This window comes from Ambystoma mexicanum, chromosome 2p, assembly GCF_040938575.1.
Source record: "Ambystoma mexicanum isolate Mex_15411 chromosome 2p, UKY_AmexF1_1, whole genome shotgun sequence".
NCBI classification, from domain to species: Eukaryota; Metazoa; Chordata; class Amphibia; order Caudata; family Ambystomatidae; genus Ambystoma; species Ambystoma mexicanum.
In genome coordinates, this window is record NC_090923.1 from 1,348,382,275 (window position 1) to 1,348,398,378 (window position 16,104).

Sequence of the window (16,104 nt, forward strand, 5' to 3'; positions counted from 1 at the left end):
TGCTAGAACTAGAGACCAGGAGGAAGAAGAAGGGGGGGGTTCGAGGAAGGGAAAGCGGAGTGGAAATGAGAAGAACCGCGAGCTACGGAGCACACGTCTGGTCGCTAGTCGCTATAGCATTGAGACGCGCGGAGCCGCGGAAGGCGTGGTCTAGAAATAGAGAAAGGTTACGTCCAACGCATGGAGCGAGAAGGGCATGCGTTGGACGGCCATATTGGAGGTATTAATGTGTATAAGTCTGTTGTGACAGGGACCATGAGGCCCAAAAGGGGCGCACCCTGCGATTCATGACAGCATGCCTCCTCCGAAGACCCTTCCCTCCCGGTTTGCCCGGATGGATGAGGTGGAACCTTCTGAGCAGCCGTGGGGCCTTGATGTTTGAGAGAGGTTCCCAGGTTCTTTCGCCAGGAGGATATCCTTTCCATTCAACCAGGTATTGAAGCTGGCCCCTTCTATACCTGGAATCACAAATCCGAGATACCCCATATTCCAATTGGTCATCGACAAGTTTAGGAGGAGGTCTGGAGGGTTTTTGGGAGGACGGATAGTAGGGTTTCAATAAAGATGTGTGAAAGACTGGGTGTATCTTCTTCCAGGATTCAGGCAACTCGATCCGATAAGAAACAGGATTTATAATTTCTTTAATGGAAAATGGACCATAGTACCGAGGGGCCAGTTTACTAGGCCGTAGATGTCGGGGGTAGTAATTTTGAGGACAACCAGATTTGATCACCGACTGCATAAGAAGGGCCAGGTCTTCTTCTGGAATCTGCATATTTCTTGGTCAGTTTCCTGGCCTTTTCCAAAAATTCCTTGGCTTCTATATGTATGTTGACAAGGGTTTCGATCCAGGAGTCAACTGTAGGTACTGGTGTAGATTGGGGAAGAACAGAAGGTAGGACCGAAGGAAGAAATCCTTGACTGCAATAAAAGGGACTGATCTTAAGTGCTGAATGGTCAGAATTATTGTTAGCGAATTCAGCCACGGGTATCAGGAGCGACCAGTCATCCTGGACCTTGGTGGCGAAGCATCGAAGATATTGTTCCAGGGTTTGATTGACACGTTCTGTGATTCCGTTGGTTTGAGGGTGGTAACCTGACGAAAGGGCACGTTGGATCCCTAAGCATTGACAGAGATGTTTCCAGAATTGTGAGATGTATTGAGGTCCGCGATCCGAAATTATCTTGGAAGGGAGTCCATGCAAACGGAATATGTGTTCCAGGAAGATTCCTGCTAGTTCAGAAGAGGGTGGTAATTTACACACGGGCGTAAAATGAGCCATATGAGTGAACAAGTCTTTGGTAACCATGATGGTGGTATACCCACGGGAGGCTGGCAGTTCCACAATGAAGTCCGTAGCGATAATCTCCCAAGGCCTAGTTGGCAATGTAGGTTGTAGTAGAAGGCCCGCTGGTTTCTTGTTATTGTGTTTATTTTGGCTGCAGACAACACAGGATTGAATGTACTGCCGTACGTCGGGTCTCATCCTAGGCCACCAGAATTCCCTTTGTATCAGACGGAGGGTATTGGTGACACCACGATGTCCGGAGTGTAGGGTATCGTGGCAGAGATTCATTATTCTCTGTTGTAGTCTTTTTGTAGGGATGACCAACAGATTGTCTTTGAACAAATAACCTTCCCGGACCTTTACATTCCAAGGATTTATTTTGGATTTGTCCTTCCACAGATCAGAGGATTGGGTTTGGGCTTGGATTTCTTCAAGGAGGTTGACTGCCTGGGCCACAAAGATCATGGGGGAAAACATCTGAGGATATGCCTTGTCTTCAGTGGGCTCGTAGTCAGGTCTTCGAGATAAGGCGTCGGCGATCAGGTTTTGTGATCCAGGAACGTGAGTGATATGGAACTGGTACTGGGCAAAGAAATATGCCCAACGCGCCTGATGACTGTTCCTACACTCCAAAGACTGTAGAATCTGGAGGTTCCAGTGGTCAGTACGGACCTGAACTGGATGTTTAGCTCCCAAAAGTAGATGTCGCCATTCAGTGAAGGCTTGGCGGATGGCTAACAATTCTTTTTCCAGGACTGAATAATGTGTTTCACTAGGAGTCAGAGTTCGTGAGAGGTAAGCAATTGGGTGTTCCAGCTTATCTCCTAATTCTTGTTTCAGGACTGCGCCAATGGCATAATTTGAAGCGTCCGTTTCTACCAGGAAAGGACGACTAGTATCGGGTTGAGCCAAGATCGGAGCTTGCGTAAACTCTCTCTTTAAACGCTGGAACGCCATATCTTGTGGTGTTGACCAGAGGAAAGGAGTGTCTTTCTTCAGGAGAGCAACAATCGGTTGAACTATCTCGGAGAAATTAGATATGAATTTCCGGTAGAAATTGGCAAGTCCCAGGAAAGATTGAATTTGTTTCACGGAAGTAGGAGCGGGCCAGGTCAATATGGCTTTTACCTTTGAAGGGTCCATACCGATTCCTTCTGGGGTAAGAATAAACCTTAGGTAGTGAACAGAGGTCACATGAAACAAACATTTTTCAGGTTTGGCCAGGAGTTTATGATCTCGGAGTCTCTGCAACACTGCCTTCACGTGCTCTTCATGTTGTTTAGGATCCTTGGAAAAGATCAGTATGTCATCCAGATAAACAATAACAAAGAGAAACAGCATGTCAGAGTACACCTTATCCATAAAGCGTTGGAAAATTGCTGGGGCGTTAGCCAATCCGAAGGGCATGACTAGGTACTCAAAATGGCCAAAGGGTGTTCGGAAGGCGGTCTTCCATTCGTCTCCTTCCCTTACACGGATCAAATGATAGGCAACCCTGAGATCCAACTTGGTGAATATCACTGCGGCTCTCACGGCTTCCAGGATATCCGAAATCAGGGGTAACGGGTACCGATCCTTGAGGGTACATTTATTTAGCCCGCGATAATCAAGGCAGGGTCTGAGTTTCTTGGTATCCTTCTTGGGAACAAAGAATAGAGAAGCACCAGCAGGAGATTTCGAAGGTCTTATGGTGCCATTTTGAAGGTTGGTATCCAGGTATTCTCTTAGGGCCTTCTTCTCGGGTTCGGAAAGAATGAACATCCTGCCGAAGGGAATCACTGCAGAGGGTTCCATATCTATTGCGCACTCTTCAGGTCTGTGTGGGGGTAAGGCCTGGACAATGGCAGTCGAAAACACATCAGCATAAGCTTGGTAGACTTCAGGAACTTGCATGAGATTGGATACCATTAGTGGTGTCTGTTGTTCCTTTGTTGGTTACTTTGGGTGTGTTAATGGAGGTTCTAGGGATAGACAATGAGACATGCAAAACTCCGAGCCTAGGAATAGGGAACCCGCAGACCAGTTGATATATGGGTTGTGTTTCTGTAGCCAGGGCATGCCCAATACCAAGGGGTAATGAGCTGACTTAATAATGTCAAACCTGATCAGCTCTCGATGGTGATTTATTGAAAGCTGGATCTCCTTGGTCTGAAGGCTTATGGGTCCTGATGTGAGGGGTCTTCCATCGATATCCTCCACAGGCTGCATGGTGCTTCGTGATTCATAGGGAATCTGATGTTTATCAACCCACTCATGATCGATGAATATTCCCATAGCTCCGCAGTCTACCAGGGCCAAAATGGAATAGTTTGTATTCTTGGATGGTGATAAAAAGGCCTGTAGTACCACCAAATTGTTTTGTCCAGGAGAGTTCAAGGATGGAATGGATGTGGAGCAAACATCTCTCTCCCGAAGCTCTGCTCCATCTAGGATGGGGAGCTGGCGTTTCCCGAACGCCGAGGGGGTGCTAAAGGACACTCCCTAACCAAATGCTTATCTGAGGCGCAGTACATGCACAAGCCCATATGAATTCTCCTCATTCTCTCTTGTGGAGATATGGATCCACGAAAAGCCCCAATCTGCATGGGCTTGGATTCTGAAACTAGGCTTGGGTTGATTTCCGGTCTGGGGGTACCCTCAAATGATACCTTGGAAGGAGTTCCCCTTGATTTCTTCTTTTCTGACTTCCTTTCCTGGATACAGAAGTCAATCTGCATGGCAAAATCCATTAACGCCTGGAATGAGCTTGGTCGTGCCACTCTGGCCAACTCATCCTTAATGTCTTTGTTCAATCCTCTCCGGAACAGGGTAAAACCCGCCTCAGTGGACCAGTCGGTTTCCTTTGCCAGTTGTTTAAATCGGGTCACATACGTGAGCATATCCTGGGCCCCTGGCTGAAAGTCTAACAAGCGTTCTTGTGCGCTATAGACCTGCTCAGGGTGGTCAAACATGTCTTTTAGGGCCCGTATAAACCCATCATAATCGTCCAGGAGGGCATCACTAGTGTTAACGAGTGGAGTGGCCCAAGTCAAGGCATTCCTGGAAAGGTGAGAGATTATAAAACCCACCTTGGCCCTGGGGGTCGCAAAATAGTAAGGCTTGAAGGTAAAGTGAACCAAGCACGAATCCAGGAATGCACGAAGGGTCTTTGCTGAGCCGTCGTATTTATCCACGACTCCGCCCATTATAACACTCTCTTTTGTAGCAGAATCCCGGGATAGGACCAATTGTTTGAGAGCGGCGTTCTCCGGTGTCGATCTGCCGAATCCAGAATGCGTTCAGTTTTCCAGGAGGCCGAATCCAGGAATTCAGGAGACAAGGTAAGTTCGCTAGAACTAGAGTCCAAGAGGAAGAAGAAGGGGAGGTTCGAGGAAGGGAAAGTGGAGTGGAAAGGAGAAGAACCGCGAGCTACGGAGCACACGTCTGGTCGGTAGTCACTATAGCATTGAGACGCGCGGAGCCGCGGAAGGCGTGGTCTAGAAATAGAGAAAGGTTACGTCCAACGCACGGAGCGAGGAGGGAATGCGTGGGACGGCCATATCGGAGGTATTAATGTGTATAAGTCCATTGTGACAGGGACCATGAGGCCCAAAAGGGGTGCACGCTGCGATTCATGACAATGTTGAGGCGTTAAGCGATGAGTTGACAGAAAATCCTGACAGTGAGAATAACCTGACGACACTGCTGCTGCAATTGTCAATCTGGAAAAATGAATACCCTTCATTTGAATGATAAACGTAACTTGATGGCGTGGGCCAACCGTCTTATGCACCGAATTATAGAAATATAGACTGTTATGCTTGACCAACAAACGGCCATTTTAAAAGTAGCAGAATCACCATTTTGCTTGTTAACCATTGCTCATTGCTTTCTGTCTAAAAACTGCTTTGCAGCTTGAAATTCTTGCGGATTCTGCTTACTCTGCTCAACTGTTAACATTGTTGTCTGAATATGAAAGGACAAGGTCGGGGGACTGAAGAGTTTTCTGAACTTCTCATGAGTAGCCCAGAAAGGAATGCCCACGCTCCCTCTCTGTAGCCTTGGGAGGAAGCTGCAGGGCATTTAATCACTTCACAGCTGCCAGCCAGTCTCGTACGATGGTAGAATATGTTAGAATAATACAGTTAAAGGCTTGAATTATGCTTCTCTTACGGCCCCCCTTCGCAAAACCCCTTAGAACGTGTCGGCTCCCAGGACACGAATAGTACCTCATAGATAGCAAAGCTTGGAATGTGGCTCTTCCCCCGTGTACAGATTGCTTCCGAGAACAGAACCACCGTGTTCTAAAAGATCCCTCCGCACTTTCTAAATTGCACATTGTTACTAGAATAGACATCGAAAGCATTATGATCGTCATACTCGTCGGATATGTCCATCGTCATCCCGAGTTCAAAGGAACTTAATACAAAGGGGTGTTGAACATGACTTTGCTAATTGTATGATATGCATTTTGTATATATGTAACTGATGTACGTAATTCACTCTCTTGCGTCCCTCGAGGTCTGGGAAACTCACGTCGCGGGGCTTGAGATGAGAATTGGCCAATTGATACTCTCTTTTGCTTGCAATAAACCCTAGCATTGGGAATTTGAAACCTCGTGTCTGGCGCATCTTTTCGTGTATGGTCATTGCCTTGTTTCCATAGCACGAGGGACCCCTAGGGGCCCCTTTCACAATCACAGATGGATAGCCAAGTATATGTACCTCCTGCACTAAATCTAGTTAGTAATAAAAGTACTACTAAATTTAGTGCAGATGAAATGGGCACTGTCTAAATTAAAGCCCTGGAACTTCGTCCTCTGTCCACTTCTGAATATACTCCTCCTTTGAATCGTAAATATATCTTTGACCTTTTTCATTCTGTAGTCGCCCTTAGAGTAGTTCGTTCTGAGGACATTCAAATTGCAGATCATCTTGAACACTCCTTGAACACTCACCACTATCCGTTTCGAAAATCTGGTTCACATCAGAGGCTACCCTTACGTAGATAATGAACTATGCACCTGAACTCACCACATTGGGTTTTAGCTGTAAAATTGTGACAATTAATTCGAAAAAAAGGAGAACTGTTAAACCTGCTAACCTTAAGTCAGATACAGTCCATAAATACGTAGGAAAAGGACAGACAAACCACCAGTTCGTCAAAGCGGCTGTAGGAAATACTTATAATCTGCAGGAAGGTTACAATGAGAACGTCAAAAGTAAGCATGAGTCCAATGGTGAGGGATATTGGCAGTGGTTGCCAACCATTTTGCAAGTGTATCTCGATGACATAGCATTTTGTGGTCTTGGAACACGAGTAGTCACACACACTTAACGTCTGAGGAAGGACACTTAACCCATATGGAATTATTCTGGATGGTCACCCTGCAAGAAACATGGCTGCTTGGCCAGTTGAATTAGATGGACTTAGTACCATCCACCAAATGGCCACTAAGGACCCAATTGGAAGACCTAAGGCTGAACTGTTGTTATCTACTTGCCTCCCTTGGGTCTTCAAAGAGCTATTTAGGCCATCTCCAATGATGTTGGCAGCCACTGCATCTTACCATTGTAAAGTGCTTAACAAAATAAATATCTATGATCCACAAGGAGAAGTAGCAACTACACGCAATGCGAATAACGTAAAAAAGCTGCTACAGGTGTGTTCCCCTAATGTTCTGCTTCTGATTGTGGGTGATTTCAATGCCAATATTGAAAACGATCAAATAGTAACTGAGAGGCTTTATGTCTAATTTCCTGTAAAGTTGTGGCCATTGAAGCATCACGAGAAGGCCTGGGCGGCACTCCTCTACTCTCACTCACTAATTCAACTAAACGGTAATTGCGGTGGAGACCCCACTAAGGCTTTCACACAAATTCGTGGTAAAAGTGCATCCACTCTAGATTACGTATTTGTGAATCCAGCCGCTATGTCGATATTCTTAAACATGGCCATAATATCACGGGAAGAAAGTGACCACATGCCATTATGTGTCATCCTTGAAATAGATCAAACTGTTAACATGTTAACGAGTATGATGACAGCAGGGACATTTATATCAACAATGGTAATAATTGGATTCAGTGGAATCCGAGGAATCTTGAAAAAGCAAATGAATTGGTGGAGGAGCTACTGCCGAAATGTATTACCCAACATGAGACCGGTGAAGTGAAAGTGGTGTCCACCATCATAGGCGATTTTGCTGAACTAACAAGCAAGATTAAAGCAACAACTAAAACACGTAGAATTACTAAGAGCTCCCACAAGCGCTGGAACATGTCAGGCACTAACAGGTTGCGCTTTGATAATAATATACACAGGGCTAATAAAAAGCTGAGGACTCTAATTTCGAATATATTGAAATCTGCAAGTATTACAAATGCAGATTGGGAAATAGGTATGTCCATTAGAAAAGCTAAACAGACGTATAAGAGATGGTTAAAAACCCACCGTCTCGCTCGTGAGAAATAAATATGGCAACAGTTAGCAAACTACACGCATAGTGGGAATACTAATGGCGTATGGGCAGTAATCCGTGGAGCAGCAAAATGTGTGTTACCCCTACAAAGTGTAGCAGAGATTGCATGGTCTGATCATATTGCTGGAATGCTGAATAGCCAGATTGCACTAGATGTGATAATTGAACTACCCACACATATATGGAATTGCAGATCCTCTGTTGAAGATCCTATACTGCAAAAACAAAGAGGTGTTGGCTGGAAGGTTTAGAATGAATCTTAACCACTGGCATTGCTCTGGGCAACCTCCAGACCATTGTCCTTTGCCTGTCAAGCCAGCATACCCGTCCCACTCGGGGTGACAAAGCAAAAACAAAGAGGTGATGGCTGGAAGGTGTAGAATGAATCTTAACCACTGGCATTGCTCTGGGCAACCTCCAAACCATCGTTCTTCGCCTGCCAAGCCATTACAGAAGGGGAAAGACCATATGCAAATCAGTCTTGGTCCCACCCAAAAGGGGCAGTCCAGCCCGAACTGCTAGGTCACATCCCTTCTGCACGAGACCACAAGCATCCCCAAACATGTTTCGGCCTTGTTGGGCCTCATCAGTGAGGAGTAGCTTGGGTCTCTAGGCCCAGCAGGCACGGGACCCACATCTGGGTATACCCGTCCCACTCGGGGTGACAAAGTGTAATAAGGCTAAGGAAGTGACAGGTTGTCAGAGCCAAGATAATAATGACATCTATGGTAAGCAGCATGAAAGTGCAAAGTCTAATGGGTGATGTCATGGAGGGCTGGGTACTATGCTGCTAGGTAACAATTACATAATGGATCCAATCAGAGGTCAGCAGGAAGTTCGCTGGTACCTTTTTCTAATGCTGATGAAGTTCTCTTAGTTTTTTTTGTTTGTTGGGGTTCGTGTGGAATTTTGAAAAACAACAACATGAAGGAAGTCGCAGTTCCTGAGGGCGACCCACTCTATGAATGGGCTTATTAGAGGAAAATCAAATAAGAAGAGTGACGGAGGTTGCACCCGTTATGCCGGCGGAAGCCCAGCATGTTCCGAGTTAAAAAGAAAGTAGCAGTTAAGAGATTTCGTGTTATTGAGGACCGCGTGATTCAGGTCCTGACATCGCCGTGGGTGGAGAAGCCAGCGCAGCGCCGCTCCACGTCTCACCCTCCAAGCCAGCCTGCTCCCAGCGCCGCTCCTCGCCCCCACCCTTGGGTAGGAGGAGTTTGGAGATACGCCGGCCGTACAGAGAAGTAAGCAGGAGAGGGGGAGGCCAGGCCCTGAACAGCCAATGGGGGGCCTCGAACGCCAGCTGAAGCTGACGATCAGCTGTTCACTCCCGTGAAATGCGGGAGGAGGAGCCGTAATATAGAAACGAAGAGCGGCCGTCAACTGTGAGGCCGTTGTACATGGAGAGAGAGAGAGAGAGAGAGAGAGTGGGGAAAAGAAGAACGTACAAGCCGTGTCTCGTAGTGAAAGTGCAGCCACCAGAGGAGACTTTGTTAAGGACGCTTTCCAGGCACCATTGGCAGGTCCAGTGTGACCACGTAACCTCAGGGGGAAAATTCAAAGGACAAGTGAAATTAAGCTGAGGAAGAATAATTAAATCCACAGTCAGAGGTGGTCACTCACTGTTTATGGAAGGCTGCATAAAGTTATCACCTGAGTCATTGATGTTAATCTGAAGGTTGGATAACAGTTTGAAAGACTATACGAAGGCCAAAAGCTACCATCCAAAGATAAAAGACTTCCTTTTATTCATTACCTGTTTGCCAAACATGAGAAAGGGAACCAACTAGAAGGAAGAAGAGTCATTGCCATCTGTATCCTTTCTTTTATCTCACAATCATTCCACCCCTTTGTTGTTATCTTCTCATTTTTTTCAAGAATTTTCATAGTAAATAAAGTGCATTAAGACGTACCTAGTGTCCTGTGATCTATCCACTGCATGGACTTGTTGCACAAAGCAAAAACAAAGAGGTGATGGCTGGAAGGTGTAGAATGAATCTTAACCACTGGCATTGCTCTGGGCAACCTCCAGACCATCGTTCCACGCCTGCCAAGCCATTACAGAAGGGGAAAGACCATATGCAAATCAGGCTTGGTCCCACCCCAAAAGGGGCAGTCCAGCCCAAACTGCTAGGTCACATCCCTTCTGCACGAGACCACAAGCATCCCCAAACATGTTTCGGCCTTGTTGGGCCTCATCAGTGAGGAGTAGCTTGGGTCTCTGGGCCCAGCAGGCACTGGACCCACATCTGGGCATACTCGTCCCACTCGGGGTGACAACGCAAAAACAAAGAGGTGATGACTGGAAGGTTTAGAATGAATCTTAACCACTGGCATTGCTCTGGGCAACCTCCAGACCATCGTTCTTCGCCTGCCAAGCCATTACAGAAGGGGAAAGACCATATGCAAATCAGGCTTGGTCCCACCCCAAAAGGGGCAGTCCAGCCCGAACTGCTAGGTCACATCCCTTCTGCACGAGACCACAAGCCTCCTCAAACATGTTTCGGCCTTGTTGGGCCTCATCAGTGAGGAGTAGCTTGGGTCTCTAGGCCCAGCAGGCAAGGGACCCACGTCTGGGCATACCCATCCCACTCGGGGTGACAAAGCAAAAAGAAAGAGGTGATGGCTGGAAGGTTTAGAATGAATCCTAACCACTGGCATTGCTCTGGGCAACCTCCAGAACATCTTTCTTATACTAATCGATCTTATACTGATCATCAGAAAACTAAAATCATCTCGCGCAAGATGGTACATGTAATAGCCTAAAAATAAATTGCTGTTACTCTGGGCCAAGTTATTCCGTCTACTCTTTGTGGAGATCGGGAGAAGTGGAACTTTCCCTTCTTTGTGGATAGCAAGCCACATTCTCCCGATCTACAAGAAAGGTTGTTGGACAAATCCAGCCAACTATAGCATGTTAGCATAGTTGGACAGCCCTGCAAAATTGTTTGGAAAAGTCATCCTAATAGAACTAACAGAATGGATTGCCACCAGCAACATTCTCCCTCCTAACCAGATCGACTTCAGACAAAATTCGAATAGCACTCAGAATCTACTAATATTAGTGTCAACGGTTGAATTCATGAATAAGATTAAAAGTTCAGCCTTCTATGGCGCATACATAGACTTCAGTGCAGTCTTTGATAGTATAATGAGTAACAAGCTGTGGTCCAAACTCATAGCGTGGGGCATCCCGAGAGGCCTACTGAATATGATAATATTGTTGTACCGTGATACTAATATACAAATACGTTGAATGTCGAGGGCAAACTTTCTGGTTCTATTCCAGCTGGAAGAGGTGTCAAGCAGGGTTGCATCCTGGCTGCAACACTCTTTAACCTCTACTTAGCTAACCTGCCAGCCGCATTTCTTGACTCTAAATCTTCCCAATCAAGATTGGGAGGCAGAAAATAAACTGGTTGGGCTATGCCGATGATCTATCACTATTAGATCAAACGCAACATGGCCTGCAAAACGTACTAGATTGTCTGAATAAATATGCTAACAACGGTCTCAAGGTTAACATTAGTCAATCGAAAATCATGTTTTTTAGATGGGAAATCCTCAAGAGTAGGCTCTAAGTATGTGTGGAATTATGATTCACTGCCCCTTGAATGTGTAAAACAATATAAATATCTAGGGGTGACCATTGATCATACACTAACCTGGAAATGCCACTGGACTGAAGCCCAAAACAAATGCTTGAGACTTATCCAGGCCCTAAGGGCTTTTATTGGTTGGCAAGGTGGCATCTCAATCCAGTTACATTGTAATATACTGTAAAGATCATCCCAGTCCTTATGTACGGTGTTGAAGTGTGGGGTCATGATTTAACATCGGAAATAAACGGTTTTGAAGCTAAAACGTTAAGGAAATTATTTTGAATGCTAAAGAGTTTGCTAGTTGACTACCTTAGACTTGAGTTCAATATGAAAGGTACTATGGTTGTATACATATTCAGAGTAACTTTATGGTACGAAAAACTATTGATGCTAGATAATCATACCATCATCGTGAGCTACTTAAAAGCACATGCATCGATTGAAGCGTGCACTCACATGGGTACCATTGCTAAAATCAGGAAGACCAATGATAGTTGGCTCACAGGTTTCGCGAGGGACAGTAGCACAAATCACCTTTGGCCATGCAAAAGGTGGCCGAAACTGAAATTGGCTTCCAAAGCAGACCTTGTTAAATTAGCAACAAATGTGAATAGTAGTCGATTCATATCTTACAGAATGCAGCATGTCTCAATGCAAACTACATATTGGCGTTCCCAAGTAGTTGGATGGTCAGGCAATATCTGCTGATAAAATGTAATATATGACCTGTGTTAGAAATTATGGGTGCGTGCTTACACATAAGGAGAACAGACCGATTCTGTACATTATACGGTGTCAACATAATAGAGTCTGCAGAGCATCTCCTAGTGGAGTGCACAAGCATGAATACTCTGCGAGCCAAATGGATCAAATCATACAGTAACAAATATGACACCGCTAAGACAGTAAATATGTGGCGTAAACTAATGGAAGGGAATGATATTAATGATATCTATTTTAAGGTGACATTTTTTATGGAATGTATAGAGATTTTTCATGAATTGTCATGCAGTGTGTTTTAACTTTTAATAGATTCATTATTTTTATAGTGCAAAGTATGATCTAGGCTGGCAACGAGTGCCGGTTATACTTTAAGTGAATAATGATTACTCGGTCTGGCCGGTAAGGTGCAACGTCACTTGCTTTTATTATGTCAGTCCTGTGGTATAGTACTGGCTGCTGCCTTTTTTATGATGTATTATAATGTAATGTTGCATTGCCTTACATGCTACAACTACGCCGACGATACTCAAATAATCTTCAACATACAAGACACCCGAGAAGAAAACACCACACTAGAGAATTGCCTTTGCGAAATATTCAACTGGATGAACCTCAACCATCTCAAAATCAAACCAGGCAAAACAGAGATAATGATTGTCTCAAAAAAGGGAGGAGACATCACCTACATCCCCTGGCCAAGAGAGCTTGGCACCACACCAGAACCATCATCAACTGTAAAAAACCTAGGGGCCCTAATGGATAACAATCTCACTCTGGAGCCACAAGTAAACTCGGTAATCAAGAAATGTTTCTTCCTCCTGCGAGCAGCAAAAAGGATCCTTCCGTTCCTGTCATTCACCAACAAAACACTTAACATCATCGCTCTGATCATGTCCAGAGTAGACTATGCCAATAGCCTATACCTGGGCATGCCAGAATGACTTAAAAAAAAACTGCAACGCATACAAAATGCAGCAGCCAGACTCCTCCTCAAGCTACCCAGAAGAGAACACATCACACCCGCGCTAAAAATACTACACTGGCTACCACTGAAACAACGAATAATGTTCAAGGCCATGTGCATCACGCACAGAGCAATACACAAACAAGGCGCAGAATTCCTAAGCGACACATTACGCCTACATCAACCGACAAGAACACTAAGATCAAGCACCGACATACGCCTGGAACCAAAACCCTATAACAGAAAAAAACTCGGAGGATCGTCTTTCTCTCACCAGGCACCCAAAATCTGGAATGATCTACCTAAGAATATACGTAAAACAACAAACCACCTAGCATTCAGGAAACTCCTCAAATCATGGCTCTTCAAAGCGTAACCAAAGCGAAGACGCACTAGAATGGCCAGACATTAAAACAATGATGGAAATAACTCCAACTTCGGCCACTCTCAAATTGGACAAACACTCAAACCAAAGGACCAACCATTCAACAGAGCATAAGACATCATGGAAATAGCCACAAAGGAAGGCTGCAGAGACTGACCACACACTAAGACCCCGACGAAAGCCCTCAAGTGACTCTCTCACTCGTACGTACCGGACGAACATATCCAGACCGGCAGACGCACCTAGATAGACGTTGGCCTGCGTCACATCTGGATAGGATTGATTGAAGGACAACATGCCCGCGCCTAGGAAAAACGTGAATACTAGCCTGTGCCACACCTGGAGTTGTGAATATTAGCAGACCCACACCTGGACGGATCACTAAACTCTAGCCTGCGCCGCATCTAGATAAAAGTGTGAATGTTGGCATGACCACACCTGGATGAAGTCCTAAACATTGGCCCGCGCTGCGTCTAGATGGGAATGTAAGGGCCAACAAGTGCCACACGCAGACAGAACTGTGAATGTTAGCATGGTAAAGGTCAGGTAACCCACTAACCAATATAAGCTCAATCTCTGTATACCTATCTCACTCAAAAAACTCACACAACCATCTCTCGCACAACAAGCCGCACGCACTTCACAACACTGCAACAACACATAAGCCGGAACAACAGCACACGCGGACTAACTCCGATCCGATACCTGCACCAAAGCTCAGCACCCAGTGTATACTGAGCTGAAGCTGCCACCAGAACACCACTCCTCTCACTATCCTACTCCCTCCTTCACCTTACTAACCCATCCCACCTTTATCATTTACAGATCCGCCTGAGCGCCTGGGGGCCAATTCCGTTGGTGACGGTGCGCGGTACAAATACCTTTAAAATTTAACATTTAACATATACAAAGCCGATTTGGCTAATAGTATATTAATAAACAAATACAAATGAACTACTTGGCATGCAGATGGATACACACGTCATGCAACTTTCGCGTGCATCACCAGTCGATTTCCTCAGCCCGCTAACACGTACATTAAACAGTTGGCAAAAGATTAGAAGTCAGGGTGTCAGGTTATAGGGGCCAATAGCAGACGTTAAAATTATGGTTGCCAGTTTGAGACGTACGCATATGATAGTACTGAAGCCTCTGATCTCGCTCTGTAACCCTGAGTTTGTAATTGTTTTTATGTAATGTGACGTACAGTTAACAAAACTTAATAAAACCACATTTAAAAAAATATATATGGTTGCCCACAGAGCTGTCAAAGAATCTCACAGGTGTCCTATCATGTGTTTTTCATTTGGACCTTTGTCCGAAATAAACTCTTACCTTGGCCAGTTAGATGTGCTCTCCTGTGCCCAGCTCCATTCCCGGCGCCTGATACAAGCCCAGCAGCATCTGAGAGCGTCCAGTGCCTTGAACCTTTGCGACCCAGCGCGTGTCACGCCTGCCCAGGGGCAGCGCCCGCCTGGGCTCCGTGAGGAGGGACTCCCTGAATGACAGACGTAACGGGGGATCTTCTGCGCGCCATTATGACATGAAGGCGGCGTCAGTCAGGGTTCTGAACTGAGCGCGTGCCCAGCAGCGGCTTAGACACAGCTACTTGTCAGTTCGCAGCCGATCTTTCCTACACCAAAATAGGGCGACATTTGAGGGTACCACACACCGACCAGGCCGTTAACACTCTATGAAAAGCGATAAACCACCCACATTGGAAACCGCTACCTCCGTGTAACAACTCAACAACATAAACACATTTCCTTCTCTTCCCGGGCTATTAGTAAGGGAGGCGAATGTCTAACGGATGGGGTTCCATAAAACCACCTTGATGCTCAAAACGGTGGTAAAATGTCTGACCATCAGAAGGGTATCAAAACACAGGGACAGCAGATGTTCACAGAACGGCAGCGAGAGGCAAAAAACGGTCCTTATTAGCAACCGAGAGACGGGAGACTGACTGGTGATACCGCACCTGAGTGCCAAACAACTGTTCCTCCCTCTCAGGCTGGCATCAACCCTCCCCATCTCCCCCCCTCCCACCCCTCCCGCTAGCTGCCAAGCAGGGCACGCGCCACGTAAATAAGGTCCAGTTGAGCTTTCGGGTGCCCTGTCACGCCTTATTGTCTAGGTGATATATATACTCTAAGATGCCACGTCACAGCCCTGAGGGGATAAATCACCGTGACAATGAGGCCTGACAAGGCACCCGAAAGCTTGAACCGCGCGTATTGTAATCATTTGTAAATGTAAGATGCAAACCGTGCCGATTTTAAACAGCGCTTGATGTTGGCGTTTTGCCACTTTGTAAACACGCACATGTATTTGCGCAGATAAAGGGATTAAGAGAAAGGGAAATTAAGTGGTATGGCCAGGATCCCGCAAGTGACTGTAAACCGGGATTCAAAAACCTGGTCTCCATGTATTTACTCTGGTTGGAAATTGCAGTTGCCTAATTCTCTACTAGATCCATTTGCATCGCATTGGGGTTTGGACCCTGGACTAAATATGTCCAGCTGAAAATTATACACATTAAAGGAATTGACGGAAGGGCACCACCAGGAGTGTAGCCTGCGGCTTAATTTGACTCAACACGGGAAAGCTCACCTAGCCCGGACACGGAAATGATTGACAGATTGATAGCTCTTTCTCGATTCTGTGGGTGGTGGTGCATGGC

The 16,104-nt window shown here is 45.8% G+C and overlaps 1 protein-coding gene across 2 annotated transcripts in view; it reads right to left on the minus strand.

Moving 5' to 3' along the window:
- The window catches only part of MYO15A (myosin XVA), a 3,541,761-nt gene extending 3,526,349 nt beyond the window's left edge, over nucleotides 1-15,412 (minus strand). For both annotated transcript variants that reach the window (XM_069645706.1, XM_069645705.1), the window contains exon 1: nucleotides 14,760-15,412. The gene's annotated coding sequence lies outside the window, so the exon portion shown is untranslated. The remainder of the gene's footprint in view (nucleotides 1-14,759) is intronic.
- Between the last annotated feature and the right edge of the window lie 692 nt (nucleotides 15,413-16,104).